The 18,316-nt window shown below is 45.1% G+C and overlaps 2 protein-coding genes across 11 annotated transcripts in view; one reads left to right on the top strand and one right to left on the bottom strand.

Annotated features, from left to right (window-relative positions):
- Window positions 1-4,918, bottom strand: part of LZIC (leucine zipper and CTNNBIP1 domain containing) — a 223,876-nt gene extending 218,958 nt beyond the window's left edge. For all 3 annotated transcript variants that reach the window (XR_015295870.1, XM_086921382.1, XM_086921381.1), the window contains exon 1: window positions 4,856-4,918. The gene's annotated coding sequence lies outside the window, so the exon portion shown is untranslated. The remainder of the gene's footprint in view (window positions 1-4,855) is intronic.
- Window positions 4,919-5,081: 163 nt separating this feature from the next.
- Window positions 5,082-18,316, top strand: part of NMNAT1 (nicotinamide nucleotide adenylyltransferase 1) — a 243,300-nt gene continuing 230,065 nt past the window's right edge. Inside the window, exon 1 of one of the 8 annotated variants that reach the window (XM_086921371.1) lies at window positions 5,082-5,178. The gene's annotated coding sequence lies outside the window, so the exon portion shown is untranslated. Of the gene's footprint in view, window positions 5,179-5,409; window positions 5,459-5,741; window positions 5,909-18,316 lie in introns of those variants that run through there. The other 7 variants (XM_086921373.1, XM_086921367.1, XM_086921369.1 and 4 more) reach the window with 7 other exon arrangements.

Raw genomic sequence — 18,316 nt, 5'->3', positions numbered from 1 at the left:
ACAAGCTGGTCAGAAAAAGCTATGTTACCAACCATGAGATGGAGCATATGAACCTGCTACATTACAGCCCTCTGCTGCCCCGGGCACTTCCCTAGAATAAGGTTGTGGCATTATCCCAGAAACACAGTGAAAGTTATCAGTGCGAGATGACCCCTCCTCGGACATTCCCACGGAAACTGTGTTGTGTCATCTGCTCAGCAGTGTGACCTCTGTGACTTTTGACTCGATGCGCGTCTTCTTAATGAAGTGTCCCCGCGATGGACACAGAGACATGCTCGGAGACCTGAGCGGCCTCCAGGGAGGAGGCACTTTGTAGTTTACACTTTGACCTGTCAAGGATGAGAGCTCTCAGAGTGGGTCTGAATACGGGTCACGTTTTCAGGGTCAGAGGCGCATTTCACAGGTCACGCGCATTTCCTGTCAGCGCACCTGTACTTTACAGTATTTCTTCCATATGTTATTGTTTGTCGTTCAATGAAGCAGAGAGAGTAGGGTTGTAAGTGTCTGAGTAATGGATGTCCTTGAGACCCAGGCGGACAGTGAATATTATCGCATGGGAAAGTGACCTCATCCCCAGACAGCTAAGGTGCCCTAGTACCCTCCACATAACCAGTGCTTAATTTGTAAAAAATAAAAAATAAATAAGTGCCAGGGCCTTCACCCAATAACAGTTGCAACACAACGACCAACCATGGAACTTCTGTATGAGAATTCAGACCATTTTAGGCCTCAAAAGCTATAAGAACATCTCGGACGACAGGTATCAGTCATTTTAATGAATATTAAGTTAATAAACAACTTCAAACACCACCACCATGTGGCAGACTGTCATGAGTGGGGGTGTTCACAATTAAGTGCCAGTGCCCAGCACCGGAGAACACCAACTCAAATTGAGCACTGTAATCAGGGCACGTATGTGCTCATAATGGAAATATACGTGGGCAGGGACTCACTAGCTCAGAGTACCTTTTTGCTGAGAGATGCCAGTATTATCCCTTTAAAAGGATTGCACCAGTGCTAAGAAGTGCCTATACTATCCCGTTGAAATCAAAGATGGTCAAGTACTCAGTACCGGACCCAGGGCCGTCCCTATATCGGATTAACCCTGGGATATTGCGCTGGGTGTAAAGAAAATGTAGTGTTTGGTGATGGGGAGTGGAGGGGGTGGTCATTGTGGTGTGACTGCAGGAGGTATGAGGAAGATGGGTGGAGGGCAGGGGGTTGATCGGGTGCTAATAATTACCCTGAGGTACATTAAGGGCTGAGTACAAAGTCTTTACCAGGACCCCATTGAGTCTAAGTGGGATGGACGAGCTGCTGTTTGCATGACATTAATTCATTTAGCTCCCGCTGCGCGCCCCTGGGAAAACCTTACCATACCTACAGGGTGAGTATATTTTGAAATGAAAACTAAAAACCAGGAGCTTTCATAAAAAAAAAAGAAAGACTTCAGCTTTACATCAAGCGAGGGCCACAGAATGACAGCTTATCAACATAGAAAAACACAATAAAGAAAGAAATAAAAGGCAAGTTTAAACCCAGTATCATACTTGTTAATTAATTTGCTTTCTGGTAACAGCTGCTAAGTAGTCCACATAAACAGGCATCTCCCACTGCTTTCAGCCGACCTGTGCGGAAAACTGGGACATCAGCCAAATGTGCCTCACTATGCCAGGCCAGATTGTGAAAACCCAGGACTGCTCTGCTAATACGGGATGACTGGTCAACCTATTCAGACTCTCCAGGTTTTCGGGATTTCGATTCTCCCGCCCTGGTATTCTCACTGCATACCAGGGCCCCTGGTCCCACCGCAAAGGAGGCTCTGACTGTCGCTGCCCAGGGTCCTCTCACCGCACAACAGAGTGAAACCAGAAAATATGGATAAAATCGTGGCTTCCATGCTGAAATTGTGGGATCTTAGGCAAAAATTTAACTTCACTAAGGTGGGTTCTGGAATACCAGTTCCCATGGGATGCTACCAACCCATCTTTTATGGGCTTCTCAAAACCTATACTAAAGCAAATGGAGGATTGTATTTCCAAGGGAAAACAGCCTTCATCTATTGGCTGCTTCCTCTGTTCCATATCCCAGGTTACCTATTTGAAAGCGGAATACCCTGCTAAAACATTTTCCATTGATTTAAGGCTGAGAATCAATGATTATGAGTAAAATAAAGTGCCGCAAAAATGCCTCTAAATTTCAATATTTGTGCTACTAAATTTCCATATTTGTGCCGCTAAATTTGCTAATCCATGCCGCTATATGAGGGGTCTGGTTGCGGATTGTCTGGGCTTGGAGCCACTGTGCGAGGAGCCAGACAGATTTATTTCCCCAGCATAAAATTTCTGTCCAGTCTGTAAGAGTGCATATTCTGCTACATCCATATCATATGCTCTATGTAATTTACAAGATGCCGTACGTTGGCGTCTTGCTTTGTGAGAGCCAGTGCATAAATTAACTCCTTCCAGTTCCCTAGATTCCCTTTTCAATTACTCGCATTTGTCCCACCTGTCTTTATTAAACCCAGACGACATGTCACTAACCAATGTCGGAATAAGCTCAATCCCCCATTGAAATCAAAACTTGTAACTGTAAAGCTCGAAAATAATAGCCACTATACAACAGGTATGAGGTAGTTCAAAATAATGGGGCCACTAAACTTGCTAGGTGTACGCAATGCCCAGTGTCCTAAGGGAAGCCAAGGAGACCTGATAGCAACAGAACAGCTATGTGTATAAGTATAAAATGAAAAAAAGGGGAAAGAAAAAACAAGAAGTTGCTGCTCAGTTCTCTGTAGCTCTGAAAGCCCTATTCTTGCCCAATGTATTGTGGTACAGTCCAGGGTAATAATGAAAGAAGGCTGTTAGTCCCAGGAGGCTTGCTGCACTGCCTCTGCTGGAATGCTCACAATACCAGCTCCTCCTGTCTAATATGTGCCTCCAAAGGAATGTGACTTGATGCCTGGGCTCAAAAAACGTCTGTATCGTGTCTAGTAAAAACCAGTCCAGGTGAGGCTGTTATTGCCTATGCCCTGGCAAGAGCCAATCATCCAGTGGCTATGCAACATTTGGTTGGAGCTTTTCCATTCTGCAAGAAAGCTGATTGGTCATGAATACTGATAAAACCTAACCAGCCTTACAAGTACAATATTCTGGATTCCCTTTGGAGCAAGGGCTGAGCTGTGTGCCAGTAAAATTGTGAGGGACTACATTCCAGGACACAGCATGCTGCGTGCATATGGACTAGGCCTGAGTCAGGGCTATGAATTCTTGTTGACTACTTCTGGCAGTACTGCTGGATGGTTTTACAAGGAGAAAGGCATTGCATGCTATGAAACTAAAAAATGTTTGCACCCCACAGAAGAGTGCGTAATGTAAATGATGCTCCTGTAAGGCGCTCCAATACCTTTGGGTCATGTTTGCGCTATATAAAAGTGAAAAAAATATACTACAACATTTTGTGAGCACTCCTGTTTCCAGGCACTGCTCAAGACTGGATGCGGAGCACAACCTAAGGATGGCAGAAGCATTGTCTCTGTGGAGAAAAATATGCACTCCCACACCTGTGCTTTGGGAGTGTTTTTGCTAATCTATCCTAAATTTGTGTTTTATGTGAAAAATAAAGCACCAATGAAATGTTTTGTGCTAATTGTTTTCATTTCATTTGAACTTTAGAATAAGCACATGAACTACGAAAAAATCAGTTTACTGAACACTTACTTTATTTAATACATTATTTGCCGTATACAACCTGGGCTCTGCAGGAGGAAATGGCCATCAATGATGCAGAGTACCAGCTTCCAGAACTTTTTTATCAGGTGGTGGTGGTGGTGGGGGGGCTCGACGTGTAGAAAGGTTAGATGGGGGGGCTCGGCCGACAAAAGTTTGAAGACCTCTGGATTATGCCAGATGCAGGTATAGATGTGGTCTGCTTCTGAGCACATTCAACAAGAGGCGCTATGGCCCCCAAAGCTGTCACAGTGGGACGGCAAATGGTGACTATTATGAATGCAAAAGATTGGTCGTTAGAAACAACCTTTGAGAAATTTTACTTCAAGCCAATTTCCAAAGCGCTGTACCTGGTGATAAGTGGGCTTTGAACATGCATATTCTTCACCTCCAACCCTGACACAGAATGTAAAATGTTCAATCTATCAAAAAGGAATGTTACAAAGGACACTGAGGGGAGGATTATTTCTCCCAGGAAACTTATGGGAAAGATTTTTCCCACCACAAGTTACTTCATTAATATGTTTATTAAAATTCAGTGATAGCATTTTTGCAATACACGTTCATGAAAATATCATGTTGTTTTAGTATGTTAAATGTTATCTAGAGTAAAACCAAATGTTTTATAAAATGTGTTTTTTAAAGATGAGAATTGAATTCCCTCTCAATAGGTAGGATATTTTACATTATACACCACTACCTGTAAACAAATGTGACAGAAAGGTAAAATAAAGTCACGTTCCAATTAAGAAAAACATCAGCTGTGTGCAGCCAAAAATCAGTGTTGGCAGGACTTAGGTCACATACTTAAATCTTAGGCTGAACATGTCATCAAGACTCTGTTTTCCCAGTTATGGGCTTTTTTTTTTACCAGTAATAAAGTTCAGATGTATTAGTGCAACCGGCTTACTAGTATCAAATCCCAAGAGTGGTAAAGTGTTCGGGTGACAAGGAGTAACAAAGGAGCTACTCTGCTATAAAACGCTGCGAGTCGTGTCACGAAGCTTGAACGGGGATATTTTTGGATGGACATCTATTGAGATCAGCTTTTACATCGGCATGTTTATATTAGCATAAGCTCGGATACCTTCCAATATAACTTCCCCTACAAAAAATGCTCCTCCTACCTGCCGTGGTGTATGAGGGGGGTCAACGAAACAATGGATTACTTCCGGTAGACGTTCTAAAACTTCCGCCCGAAGCGAAACAAAGGAGGAATCACCGAGGTAGACATAAAGAACGGACTACAATCTTCTCGGTGTCCAGTTCGGAATTAGCTAATTTGGATATCTAGCCAGTAGCCGTTCTTTTAGTATGTTGTTAGTTTTTCGTCGTATTTTTACAGCAGGTCATGCTTGTTTATTGCTGGTAAAACTGTCGAATACGCACGTGCAAGTCTGACTCTGTCCGCCTTCCAACATTTATCGGGATTTCACTTGCGCGAGTAACTGTAAGTTCCTTATCTTCATAGTGTTAGTCGGCATGTGATTGAAGTACCGAATTATTGTGAAGATGGTCAACGATAGGAGATGTACGTAGGACTTTTCAAACCCAACAATCTGAATAGGAGCAGATATAAACTTTGGTCTAAAATGCCGCCCTCAACTATAGTGACAGAATAACTACTTTGGCAGCACTCAATGACAGGGAAGAAAGACTATGTCAGTCTATCTCTCAGTCGTGAAGGTTGAGCCTGGGCAGCGCTGCTTTGCGAGGCATGCTGTATTGAGGTGGGGACTTTAAGCTCCGTCTACATTTTTCATGGGCTTGTGTCATTGTCCACTGTAAGTTTGCGGTACATTTTGATTATGTGAATGACATTCACGAGGACTTTAAGGTTCAACATGTTTCAGTTACAGGGAAACTGCATGGGAGAGGACCGCGGTGGATACTTCCGTTGTTGTGAAGAGTAGGGAGGGGTTCTGGGAGATGTAGTGTCAGAAGTTCTAGTAAGAGAGAACACACAGCGTGGGTAGTTCGGTGCGGAGCTTAACGCTAATTAGTGGGTCACGTGACAACGCAGGTGTAAGGCAGAGAGGTGATTTAGGAGAGCGTTGACCAGGAGTTAGCAAAGCCATTACGCCAAGTAAAGAGTGGGAATGTAAAGTAGTTTTGCTGAGGGAAGAACGCGCAGAAAGGATGATGTTACAGTCTCCCTGTTTTTAACAAATATTGCCACGGTGAGCACAAAATAATAGATGCCTTTGAATGTGTTGTATTAAGGATTGTAGGGGATGGGGCATCATTCCAAGAAAGAATGTGCATGCAGTAACGCCGAATTAAGACTAGACTGGGAGGGTTAATTGTTGAATATGGGAACGTTTAAAGCCCGTTTTATGTATACAAACCATGGCAGCAATTGAGAACGTCCAGAGACAGTGATAAAAAATTATGTAGATGCTGCTTTTCTGCTTTTCATAAAATTGTTGCTACCCAAAAACGATTGTTTTAGTAAAACATGTTTGTCATGTAATTGATAGGTAATACTTCTCTTTTATACACTTTAGACACCCCCGAAGAAGGGAATAATTCCCGAAATGCATTGGGTGACCGAATAAACAAGTGGCATAAGGAAACAACATTTCTCCTGTGTTTTTTACGATGTCAAGAATCAAGGACAATGAATAGAATGAATTGAAAAAATAAGCAGAGTAAAGAAATGACAAGATAAAATGTGGTAGAAATTGAGGAACAAATAATACGTGGAGTACGAATTTAATTCATTAAATTCATTTCAATAGGTTGTGCAGCTATGGAGACCGTAAATGAGTCTCCTCTGCGTTTTTTCACGTATTTGCAGTGCGAATGGGCGGAGCACGAAGCGAGCACGCCGACAAAGTTTAAAATTGAATTACAAAACAAATGTTGGATAACTGAAGAAAGAAAAGGTGTGCATCTCTCTAACTCCACAGTCACATTGCTGCTTAGGCCATCAGGCGTCCAAGCAGGATGGAAATAGGCCTGTGAGCTTAAACCAGATAAAACTTGAAAAAAAGGCCCAAAGAGGATCTGAGAATACCCAGACTAATATCATTGGGTGCTTTGAGTGGGCTCTTTGAGAATGCTGTTGTTGTCTATAGTGTGCCACTGGAGCGTGCCAGACACATCAGTGGGCGTGGGATTGTGGCTGACATGCGGGTAAGTGCCCCTCAACCAGGCCAGTAAATGTCTAAAAACTGATGTGTACATTACAACACAACTGCGAGTTCAGTAGCGTGAGGCTGAATGCGGTCTTCACTTTTAAATGTATCACACACTTCACGGTTGCGGCATGTTTCATGCATTTCACTAATATTAAATAAACATAAAAACAAACCATCACGCCCGAGAATTTTCCAGCTGGCTCGCATAGTTCACAGCCAGCCAGGGTGATGTATTATGTCAAAACTGCTCAACTCCAATCATAATAACTCCGAGCGGTCTGCCTCGGTCGGCGCGCACTCGGCAGCCAGACAGTGTCAAAAATCACACAAGCAGACAATTAACTACTGCTAAGCGCTATTATAACTTAACGAAAGGAGTGTTCTTAAAAGCAGCAGCAGAGTGACAGGTATCTCACTCCACCCAGTGACTCACTTTACAAACGAGTGACGGCCGCCGGGCACGATTCAGACTCTCAGGCTCACTCAGCAGCGGCACAGCGGTGTGCTCTAGGCTCCGTGGGCACTGCAGTCCATGGGGTTGGATCCGGTTGCGGGGATAGAGTTTTCATTATGTTGGGCAGTTGTTACTACCGATGGTAGCAGCGCTGGCATTGCCACTGGCTGCAGCATCCCACCAAGTCATTTCATGAACTGCAGCCACCCGCTGACGCAGCCATTCTCTCTCTTGCCGTCAGTCATCCTGATGTAATGGCGCGCGAATGGCGGCAGGCTGTCTTACTCAGAGCAGCGCAGTGCCACGGGAATCACCGGCAGAGACGATACATTGCAGCAATGCTGCATGACCCTACCAGCACAGCAGCTCATAGCTCAGTGGCGAGCATACCAATGAAGCCTGCAAGAGCAGGGACACAGGCCATTAGTCCCCACATGATGCCACTGCCAGCTGCCATACACACCAGTTAATGCTGCAGAGCTTCAGCTGGGACACTATGGAGTATGCATCATATGCGTGACAATGCATTTCAGTGCGGTGATGCGGAGCACCGCACTGAAATGCGTTACTGTCACACCTGATGCGTGATACTTGACAGGAATGCCTTTCCCGCCCGGTCCTCCCATCCTCCAGGGAGCCCAGCTTTACCCTCACAATTTGTATTCCTTTTATTAAAAACACCTATAATCGGTCCCGAAGCTACCAAATAGAAGTAGGTGCACGCAACACAGCACTGCATATATCTGACCACAGGACACTTCTGCCCAGAACCAGCTGCTCAGGTGCCCACAAGAGTACGCTATGAGGGTAGCACTGTAAAGCAGACTGCAGTGGGCCTGGCATGAGAGAGAAGTACAATGGACAAGAGGTAGATGACAATACACTGTGGAGGATTATGATCTCTAAACTACTTTCAATTCAATTGTTAGTTTTAGGCATTAAAGGATAGCAATTTAGTAGTTTTGCTCTGTTTTGTATTGGGGTCCTTATTTACTACTGCATATCCCATGACAGAGTACCAAAGTGCATCTTCGGAAAGGTAGACCTCTACGGTGTAGGGAGTGCTTGGTTGGTGAGGTTCTGCTTTTCTTGTGGTCCTATTTGGGAGTTGCATGTACTTGTGGCCAGAGAGGAGCTCTTTTCTTGGCACACATCTCTTAGAAGCGATATAGAGGAGGACGTGCTAACGTTAGAGGCGCTCGCTATGGTTGTACTCAGTTAGCCCCTAAGATTAGCTCTGTATGTCCCTTATCACGAGGATGGCTTTCCTCTATTTTCAATCCAGTCTGAGTACAGATTACAAAAGGGGGTGGCGATGGACGGAGCATCTGAACCAATCAAACACTCACACCCAGTCAACAGATCTGGGTTTAATCCATCACCGTTCTTTAGCCCACTCTGCCACCCCAGTTCAGACATGGCCATATGCAAATCACTCTGACCCTATGCCTCATGGGAACAGTCCAACCCGAACTGCCAAGCCATGCCTTCACTGGACCGGAAACAAGCTTCCGAGGACCGGTTTCTGGCATTCCAGCCGTCTTCAGCCCGGCTTGCTTGAATCCAGTGGCAAAGTGAGCAAGGGACTCACGTCTTAACAAAGCAACAAACACACATAATGGGGGGTGGCGATGAACGGAGCATCGGATAGGTCAATACACTGACGTCTTATGGTTCAGGGGGAAATGACTGACAGAGAAAAGCAAGCATTTGCAATGCATTAGGTTGCGCATTTGCGAGAGTTTGAGCTATTGGAATTGTAAATTATATTGCCTTTTATTTATGTGTTGGTTTTTAAAACAGATAAATAAAAGGCATTGTTATTTACAATACCAATAGCTTAAACTCTTGCAAATGTGAAACCTATTGCTTAGCCAATAGGTCTCGCCTTTGGGACCTTATAAGTGTTTAGCCATGCAACAGTTGATGTTGTGCTGCATAACTAAATACTTATAAGGTCCCAAAAGCGAGACCTATTGGCTATGCCAATGCTTGTTAATTATAGCTTCCGAGCCCTACTTTATCAAATAGCTTTGTCCTGCCTACTGCTGCAGGCAGGACACGCTCTCTCCTAAAGCTTTTTAAAACAAGCAGTTGCAATGCAATAGGTCTCGTATTTATGAGAGTTTGAGCTGTTGACATTGTAAATGACAATGCCGTTTATTTTTGTTTTTAAAACAAAAATAAAAGGCATTGGCATTTACAATGCCAATAGCTTAAACTCACAAACATTGCCTTGCACATGCTTGTAGCTGTATTGGCATTGATGATAATTTAAAATTTGCTAACATTCGTGCCAAGAATTTTCAATTCTATTAAGGACAGGAGGCGAGGATTATGCTTTCTCATTTCTTAACTGAAAAATACAGCAGCCAATAAGAACACAGTAAAGAAAACAAAAAACTACATTTCTAATGAGTACCTTAGAGACCATAGAGGCTAGACAGTATAAAAGGGTACCATAGAGGACAACACTTCCTCTTTCTTTGTCCAGAACAGTTCAACAATAAAAAGTCTCAACAATCCAAATGAACCAAGAAGGAAATCACGAAGCACAGGCCATCGTAATGGAGAACGAGGAAACCGAAGTGGAAGATTTTCTGCGCAGAGCATCTTCTCCTGGCAACGTGGAACATGAGCAGTAACTCATTTAGGGTCTGAACCTGAAAGGTAAAACAGAGCCATAATAAAGAACACCCACGAATGTACGAGCCATAAAAGACAAAAGGGGTGGGAAAAAACAAGGCATAGCACAGCATGAAGCATAAAAATATACAAGTGCATCCAATCAGTGATAATAACAAGCAATGCAGATATAAACAAGGGTGGGATAATCCTCGCCTCCTGTCCTTAATAGAATTGAAAATTCTTGGCACGAATGTTAGCAAATTTTAAATTCTATGGCAGTTCAGAGGCTCCGATTATGCTTGTTCAAAGCTTAGCCACCACAGCAGAACCAACATCTACAATAGGTTTGAAATAAAAAGTTTTAAACACTGATTCCGAAGACCAATCAGCGGCCTTCATGATATCCTGGAGACAGACACCCAAGGAAAAAGCCTTAGAGGCCATAGCTCCCCGTGCAGAGTGAGCCCTAAAGACGGAAACGTCAATGCCAGCTTCCAACATGAGCCAACGCACCCAACATGCTAATGTTGCAGTAGTGACGGGCTTGAAAGACTTTTGCAAAGCAATAAGCAGTTGACCCTGTAAATCATGTCGAAAAGGTGCAGTACTCACCTCATAATCCTTGATGCATTGAACCACACAAAGTTTGGGAGTGTGTGGAAAAGAAGGGCAAGACCCAGAAGACGTGTTACATTTAGTACCGCGAGATATGGCAAAGGAAACACCTTCCGGAGAGAATGTGCGTCCAGCAAGATCTAAAGCGCGAACATCTGAGACGCGTTTGCAGGACAACAGGCATAGCAACATAGTTAGCTTGGCAGACAACTGTTTGCGAGATAGCAAAGCATTGGAAGGCCATGATTCCAAGAAACGCAAAACCACTTAGACATCCCATAAGGTGACATACTTAGGACAAGGAGGTTTTACCATCCGAATGCCTCTGAGTAATTTGGAAACCAAAGGATGTTCCCCAATAGGCTTACCATCAACAGGAACATGTCCAGCTGAAATTGCAGAACGAAAGTTATTAACCGTTCTTTATGCCAAACCAGATGAAGCAACAGATGCGAGAAAATTCAGAACTAAAGGGACATCTGCAGAAGAGGGATCCACTGACCGTTGTGAACACCAATCACACCATCGTTTCCAAGCTGACGCATAACGTTTGTGTGTGTTGGGGGCCCAAGCTTCACCGATAAATCTGGCAGCGTCCGAAGAAAGGCCTGGGATTTGCCAGCGTCCCCCGAAATCCGCCTCGCCACAAGACGGAGATGACCCGAGAGTATGAGGGGGTGAGGTTCCAAAAGAGGGTCCAGCAACAGGTTCCCCTTGCTGGGGAAAAGGAGCGGCGGGGAGCAGCTCATCTCCAGAAGAAGCGGAAACCACGCCTGGGCTCTCCAAAGAGGAGTGATGAGAATGAGCTCCGAGAGAAAGTGCCTCGTGCGGGCCAGAACTCTGGGAATCATCATGAAGGGAGGAAAAGCATAGCACAGGAGAGGAGGCCAAGACTGGAGAAACGCATCCGTGGCCAGAGTCTCCGGATGTCCACTGTAAAACAGGGGAAGCTATTTGGTCAGACGAGAGGCAAAAAGGTCTAGGTGACAACGTCCCCAAATCCGGGACAAAATCCGAAACACCCGAGGGTGAAGTCGCCAATCGCTGTAATTCCGCAGATGGTGAGAATTCCAGTCTGCTATGTGATTGTGGCGACCAGGAAGGTATTCGGCAATAACTGTGATCTGATGTTGCAGACAAAGATGCCAAAAGTCCTTCGCAATCTCCGCAAGGAGTCTGGACTTGGTACCCTCGAGCTTGTTGACATATCTCAGCTCTGAGATATTGTCCATTCGGAGGAGAATGCAACAGTTCGCCGCTTGAGGGGTAAGACAACGAATTGCGAAGGAGCCCGCCAGAAGCTCCAAGCAATTGATTTGAAGGGATAACTCCTTCTGGGACCAACGGCACCCCGTTGCCAGAGGACCGCAACAGGCTCCCCAACCCCAAAGACTCGCATCTGACTCTATTACCACATCCGGAGTCTTCCTGAACAGCGCTCGACCGTTCCAAGACTCCATGTGGTCCAGCCACCACAACATCTCCCAGCGAGCATCCTCCGAAAGAGGAATGAGGTCGGAGTAACGAAGACCCTTCTGAAGATGCCTGAACTTGAGGCGCTGAAGAGCTCGATAGTGTAAAGGACCCGGGAAAATCGGGTGAATCGAAGAGGACAACAGACCTACAATGCGAGCCACCGACCGCAACGAGACCATCTGTTTGGACAGCACCATCCGCAACTTCGTTTGATGGCTCTGATCTTCTGACCAGGAAGAAGGAGCTGGCAGGCAACCGAATCGATGCGGAACCCGAGAAAGTCCATCGTCTGCGAGGGCTGAAAATCGGATTTCAGAGGATTCACAAGAAATCCGAGAGACTGTAAGAGTTCTATGAACCACCGTAAATGACGTTGCAAAAGGAGAGGACATTGAGCCATTAGAAGAATGTCATCGAGGTAGACAATCAAGCGGACCCCGCGGGCTCGCAAAGATTCCACCACCGGACGCAGAATGCTTCGTGAAGCACCACAGAGCCGAGGAGAGACCGAATGGGAGGACGGTGTACTCGAACCACCTCCCCAGCCATTGAAACTGGAGTAAGCGACGATAGGGCCATATATTGGAACAGACAGATAAGCGTCCTTCAGGTCGAGACGGACCATTCAGTCCCCTTCCTGAAGCAGTCTTAGAAGGTGGATACCCTCCATTTTGAAGTGACGGTATACCACTCCGCCGTTGAAGTCCTTTAGATTGAGGACCAAACTGGAACCTTCTCCCTTTTTCTCCACCAGGAAAACATTGCTGACGTAGCCGTCGGGATGACGGCAAGAAGGAACAATGGCCCCTTTGGCCAGAAGAGAATCTATTTCCTCGGAGATGAATGTCTGATCTTGTTGGGGAAAAAACATGGAGAAGAGGAAGGCGGTGGTGGAGAAGGTGTTCGTAAAACTCGAGTTTGTAACCTTGAACCGTCTCCAACACCCAAGCATCGCTTGAGATTAGTTGCCAATTGTGGAGAAAAAATCTCAACCTGCCCCCCAAAACCACCTCGGAGGCCAAAATCAATCTCACCTGAGTTCGAGGAATCGTGACGTCCACCTTGGGCTCCTCCGTAACCTCCTTTGTTGTACTGACCCCTCCCTTTGCGTGAAGGGTAGAATTTGGACTTACCTGAACTGTAGGTGTCTTGACCGCCACTCTTTTGGGACTGACCACAACGTTGGTTAGGTTGGTTGGCTCCCCGGCCGGACTAACGTCCCCTTCGTCTGGCCCGTCTGAAAACCGGGCGGAAGGCCCGACGCAGATTGGACTGTGCTTTATCGAGGCCACTGAAAGTCGCCACAAACTTCGTAAGTTCCTTAAGAAATGGATGGCCAAAAAGCAAACCCTGGGCCAGGGAGCCCGATTCTGATGGAGCTAAATCAGTTAATTTTGGGTCCAGCTTAAGGAGAATGGAGCGACAGCGCTCACATGATATGGCGCAATTTGCATTGCCAATAATACAGATGGCCCTCTGAGCCCATCCCACCAGTTCTTCAGGGTCTATTAGTGCGTCAGAGCCCATAGCGCAATAAGCAAGGTCCAGTATCTTAGTCAGGGGACCAAGAAGGTCTAACATTTTGTCCTGACAGGATCTCCAAGTCCTGTCCAGATCCTTCTTTGGATCCTTAGAATATTTTCTCATATAGGTCACCATTGTCGGGTCAACATCATGCGTATCTGCCAGTTTGTCTGCAAGATCTGGACGGGGACACTCAGACCGTAATCGAGCTCGAACATCTTTGTCAAAAGGGCGACGAATATGCGTCTGCACATACTCAACCACCTCAGGGGAGGGAAGCCAGGCAGTTGAATTAGGATGGACAATATCCGCAGGGTCAAAGGTCAGAACCTGGGGGTTGGAAGGGGCATCAACAAAGTGTTCTTTACGAGCCTTCTTTTTGGGCGGAGGAACCACAGGGTCAGAAGAGGAGGAATCTGTGGAGGAGGAATCATTGGAGGAGGGAGAATCCTGAGGCGCAATCACAGGTTTAGAAGATTTTTTAGAAGAACGCGAAGAGGACAAATTCTTCGCCAATTTCACAAAATCCGAATGATGAGAATTCTTCTGAGACTTTTTGGAATGTCCAAAAGGAGGCAACCATCCTTGTTGAGCTGCATACTCAGACAAATGCAGTTTAAGAGGGGCAATGGCATGAAATAAGGCTTGACCCATATATTCGGCATCCACGGAGCCAGAGGGCTCCTCTTCGTCATAATAGTACTCCTCATCTTCATAGAAGTCTCCCATTATTCCTTGCGAAAAAGGGTTATGCCCACTAGAGGAGAAGATATTATTAACAACCCAAAGGGCAATGCAGGGGGAGTGGACACCCCAAAGCAAGCCAAGCAAGGCAGGTACAAGCCTGACAGAAATTAAGTGTGGAGGGAGGGCTTGCTTCAAACAACACTCTAGGCAAAGCCTATGCACAATTTTACAACCCCTCTCCTATCGTGAACAGGGGCGTTGAGGAGGCTAGTCTACCCGGCAAATGGGCGTAGGTTGCTTAAGCCAATTCAGAATTCTCCTCAGGAGAAACGCAGGCAGCGCGCTGTCAAAATCGGCCGTCAGAGCTGAATGACTATAACGACGCTGCGTGTACGCATTGACAGCCTGCCGGTCAAAAAGAGAGACGCGCAAGCTGTACGCGCGTCTCTCAGCCCCCGTCTCCCACTCCACAAACACTAAACAGGCGCGGACGACGCGCGCCTGTAACCGGGAGGTAAACTCACGCCCCCGCAGCAATGCCGAAGGGTAAGCGGCGAAAATTAACCTGCAAACAAACAGCCGACAAGAAGCGCAAACCACAATAGCTATAGCGCACAAGATAACACAATCATGTAAACACAATATCAGAAGTAGAAGAAAGTGCACTTAAGTGGCTGCGAAGCAGCAAAGAAAGAGGAAGTGTTGTCCTCTATGGTACCTTTTATACTGTCTAGCCTCTATGGTCTCTAAGTTACTCATGGGAAATGTAGTTTTTTGTTTTCTTTACTGTGTTCTTATTGGCTGTTGTATTTTTCAGTAAAGAAATGAGAAAGCATAATCGGAGGCTCCGTCCTGCCATAGAATTCATTGTGGTAATAATGATTAAGCTAAGGGGCTCTTGCACTCAGTAGATTGAAGAGGTGTTTATGAGTGAACTGAGGAAATACAGAAAAAGGCTTAATAATGACCAACAGTTTACGAGGAGACGGACATCCCCACAAGAAACCCTAAGAGACCTGAAAATTAAAAGAAAGAGCATTTGAAAATGGGATGAGGAGGAAGGGTGACATTACAGAAGCCCCTGTGTGATTTGAAGTCATTAGGAGGGGGTGACAGTGGGCCAAATTGGAATATTGAGGAACTACAGCAAGACTATGAACTTGCAATTTGCCTCTTCTTGCCACATAATTTACTCAAACCCTAGTGCTGTGTAATTTCTTCCACCCCTGCTGCATTACTCCAGTGACCTTGAGGATCTTCCACGTTAGTAGAACTGAGGCACGTGCAGAACCAGGGGGCAGTACCAAGAATTGTTACTAGATGTCCCTATAAAGCCTTATGCAACTCAACAGACCATAACTAAGTCTGGGGGCCTGATTTACTAGTTTCAGCCAATGTAACACAGCAAATGAAGCGCCTTGATAAGCGTTAATATTAGGGGGATCTTTGTAAAATATATATTGGCAGTAGCCTGTGTGAACAAGTGCTAAGCTGGAAGCCGTGTAGAATACGGAAGGTAAGGGGTGGAGGATAGTAACATATTAGTTCTATGTTCCTATCAATTTTCAGTTTAGAAAGTGGAATGAAATTGTTCTTTCGTGAATGAATCCCACCTCGTATCCTTGCAGCACAGCCGCAGGTACTTTCCTGTATATTAACCCAGCTCTCGTTGCACGACGCACGCTGGGTGGTGAACATAAAGGTGTGTTAAAAAAAGAGTCCTCTAGTCAAACAGCCGTAATAATGGAAATGTAGCGCACACCTGAAAGTGGTGGCTCCAGGCGCCTAAATAATGGGTGCTTTTGTTAGGTAATTCTTTTGCATTCATTGGCTTTGAAATAATGAAGGGCCTTGTGAGCTCTGCCCCGGCTCGTATGAGGTGAGATTGGTCCCTTTCTGGGCCGGACGGGTTCGTGAGATGTCCAGAGGGACTAGGCAGATGGGGGGGAAGCAAGACATTGTTTCTTCAGCCAAGTGACTGTCACAACAAGCTGTCACCATTGTGCAAAGTCAGCCACTTGTTTAGCCAAATGAGAAAAATATAGTGCCTACCGACTATTGAAGGGGGCAGTATAACACAGCAAGTAAATGATTCAGTCCTGATGGGGGGGGGGGGGGGTCACAAAAGGAGACAGGTCGGTAACAAGGAGGGACTAAGAAGCCTCATTATCAATTAGAAGCTAGCATTTACCATGGACGATGACTCCAGACAATGAAACATATGGGAGAGGGTTCCACACTACTTCTAAAACGTACCCTAATACAGCATGTCTCGCACAGTGAGCAGCGCATGCGCTGCAACGCTAGGCTCGACCTAAAAATGTATAGCACACATTTGCAATGCAATAGGTCTTGCATTTGTGAGAGTTTAAGCTATTGGCATTTTAAATGACATTGCTGTTTTATCTGTTTTAAAAACAATACATAAATAAAAGGCTTTGTCATTTACAATGCCAATAGCTCAAACTCTCATAAATGCAAGACCTATTGCATCACAAATGCTTGTTAGGTCGAGCATGCGCTGTACTGTGAGGCATGCTGTAATGTTTGCTGTGATGTATTCTGTAGGTTGAAATAAACAATGGTCTAGGGGAGGCCTGAAGGGTCCTTGGGTAGCCTGGGCTACAAATAGTTTAAGAACAGATTGAATCAAACGTACAATTTCACGAGAGTCCTAGGAGGACTAGATTATTTGATATATATGGACACAAGGTTTTGTTTGAAATGACAACACATTAATTATCTGCATAAATGGAATATCATATATTCAAGTAGTATTTCTAGTGCTCACATAGGAAATGGGAGTGCGTGAAGTGAAGGTGTGTAGGTGACATTTTAAAATTTACATCGCATTGAACAACAATAGTAATTATCAAAACTCCGCAAATAAATGAAAGTGATAATGGAGTTTTTGTTGAAGAGGTCGACGGCGTTTCGATCTCAAACTATTGAGATCATCAGGACGTGAACATGTGATACGGATTCACTCCGATGATGGCAACAGATCACTCCGGTCCACCCCGCTGACTTGAGCTACCTATTCCAAATTAATGTCTTTAGACGCCCTGAGGAACGGATCCATCCCGAATTAACACGGGCTTACTACCTCACTCTTCGCCCCATGTGGGCTGTCTAAATCACTGATACCGACGAGATAGTTATCTGATGTCTGAACAAAATTTCTTTAAAGCTATTAAGCCAAGTGCAATCTCAAACAAAACCGACCTGTGATCCTTCACGATGCTTCCGGCCGCAAGCCAATTCCCTGGCACGCTGAATCTCACTCCGAATACTTTTCAATTCCAATTGCTCACATGTTCACGTCCTGATGGTGATCTCAATAGTTTGAGATTGAAACGCCGTTGACCTCTTCAACAAAAACTCCATTATCACTTTCATTTGTTTGCAGAGTTTTGATAATTACTATTGTTGTTCAATGCGATGTAAATTTTAAAATGTCACCTACACACTTTCACTTCACGCACTCCCATGTCCTATGTGAGCACTAGAAATACTACTTGAATATATGATATTCCATTTATGAAGATAATAAATGTGTTGTCATTTCAAACAAAACCTTGTGTATATAGATATCAAGTAACCTGGTCCTCCCAGGACTCTCGTGAAATTGTACATTTGATTCAATCTGTTCTTAAACTATTCGTAGCCCAGGCTACCAGAGGACCCTTCCGGCCTCCCCTAGACCATTGTTTATATCAACCTACCTTATACTACCCCGGGTCTCAGTGCTGGGGTCCCCCTGTTCTTTAAAGTCGTGTATACTGTGGTTTAAAGCCCCTCCTCTTACTTTAATTGATTCAGGTGCCTCCCTTTTAGAAATACATGGTTCTGTTTCGTTAGGATGTTTAACCCCTTCCATGCTCATGACGAGCTCATGCAACACAGTGCTCGTGTGCTCATGACGAGCTGAGCTCGTCATGACCACACCCGTTTTTATTGCTGTCCAGCACAGCAGGGGAAAGTGTCTAGCAGCGATGCGGTTAATTCCTTCTGCCTGTTGTTGTTTTTTATCCTCCCTGTGGACTGCCTTGGAACATATA

The sequence above is a fragment of the Lissotriton vulgaris genome, chromosome 5, assembly GCF_964263255.1.
Source record: "Lissotriton vulgaris chromosome 5, aLisVul1.2, whole genome shotgun sequence".
NCBI lineage: Eukaryota > Metazoa > Chordata > Amphibia > Caudata > Salamandridae > Lissotriton > Lissotriton vulgaris.
Note: the sequence above shows the minus strand (reverse complement) of the source record. Positions and strands in the feature narration are given on the sequence as shown.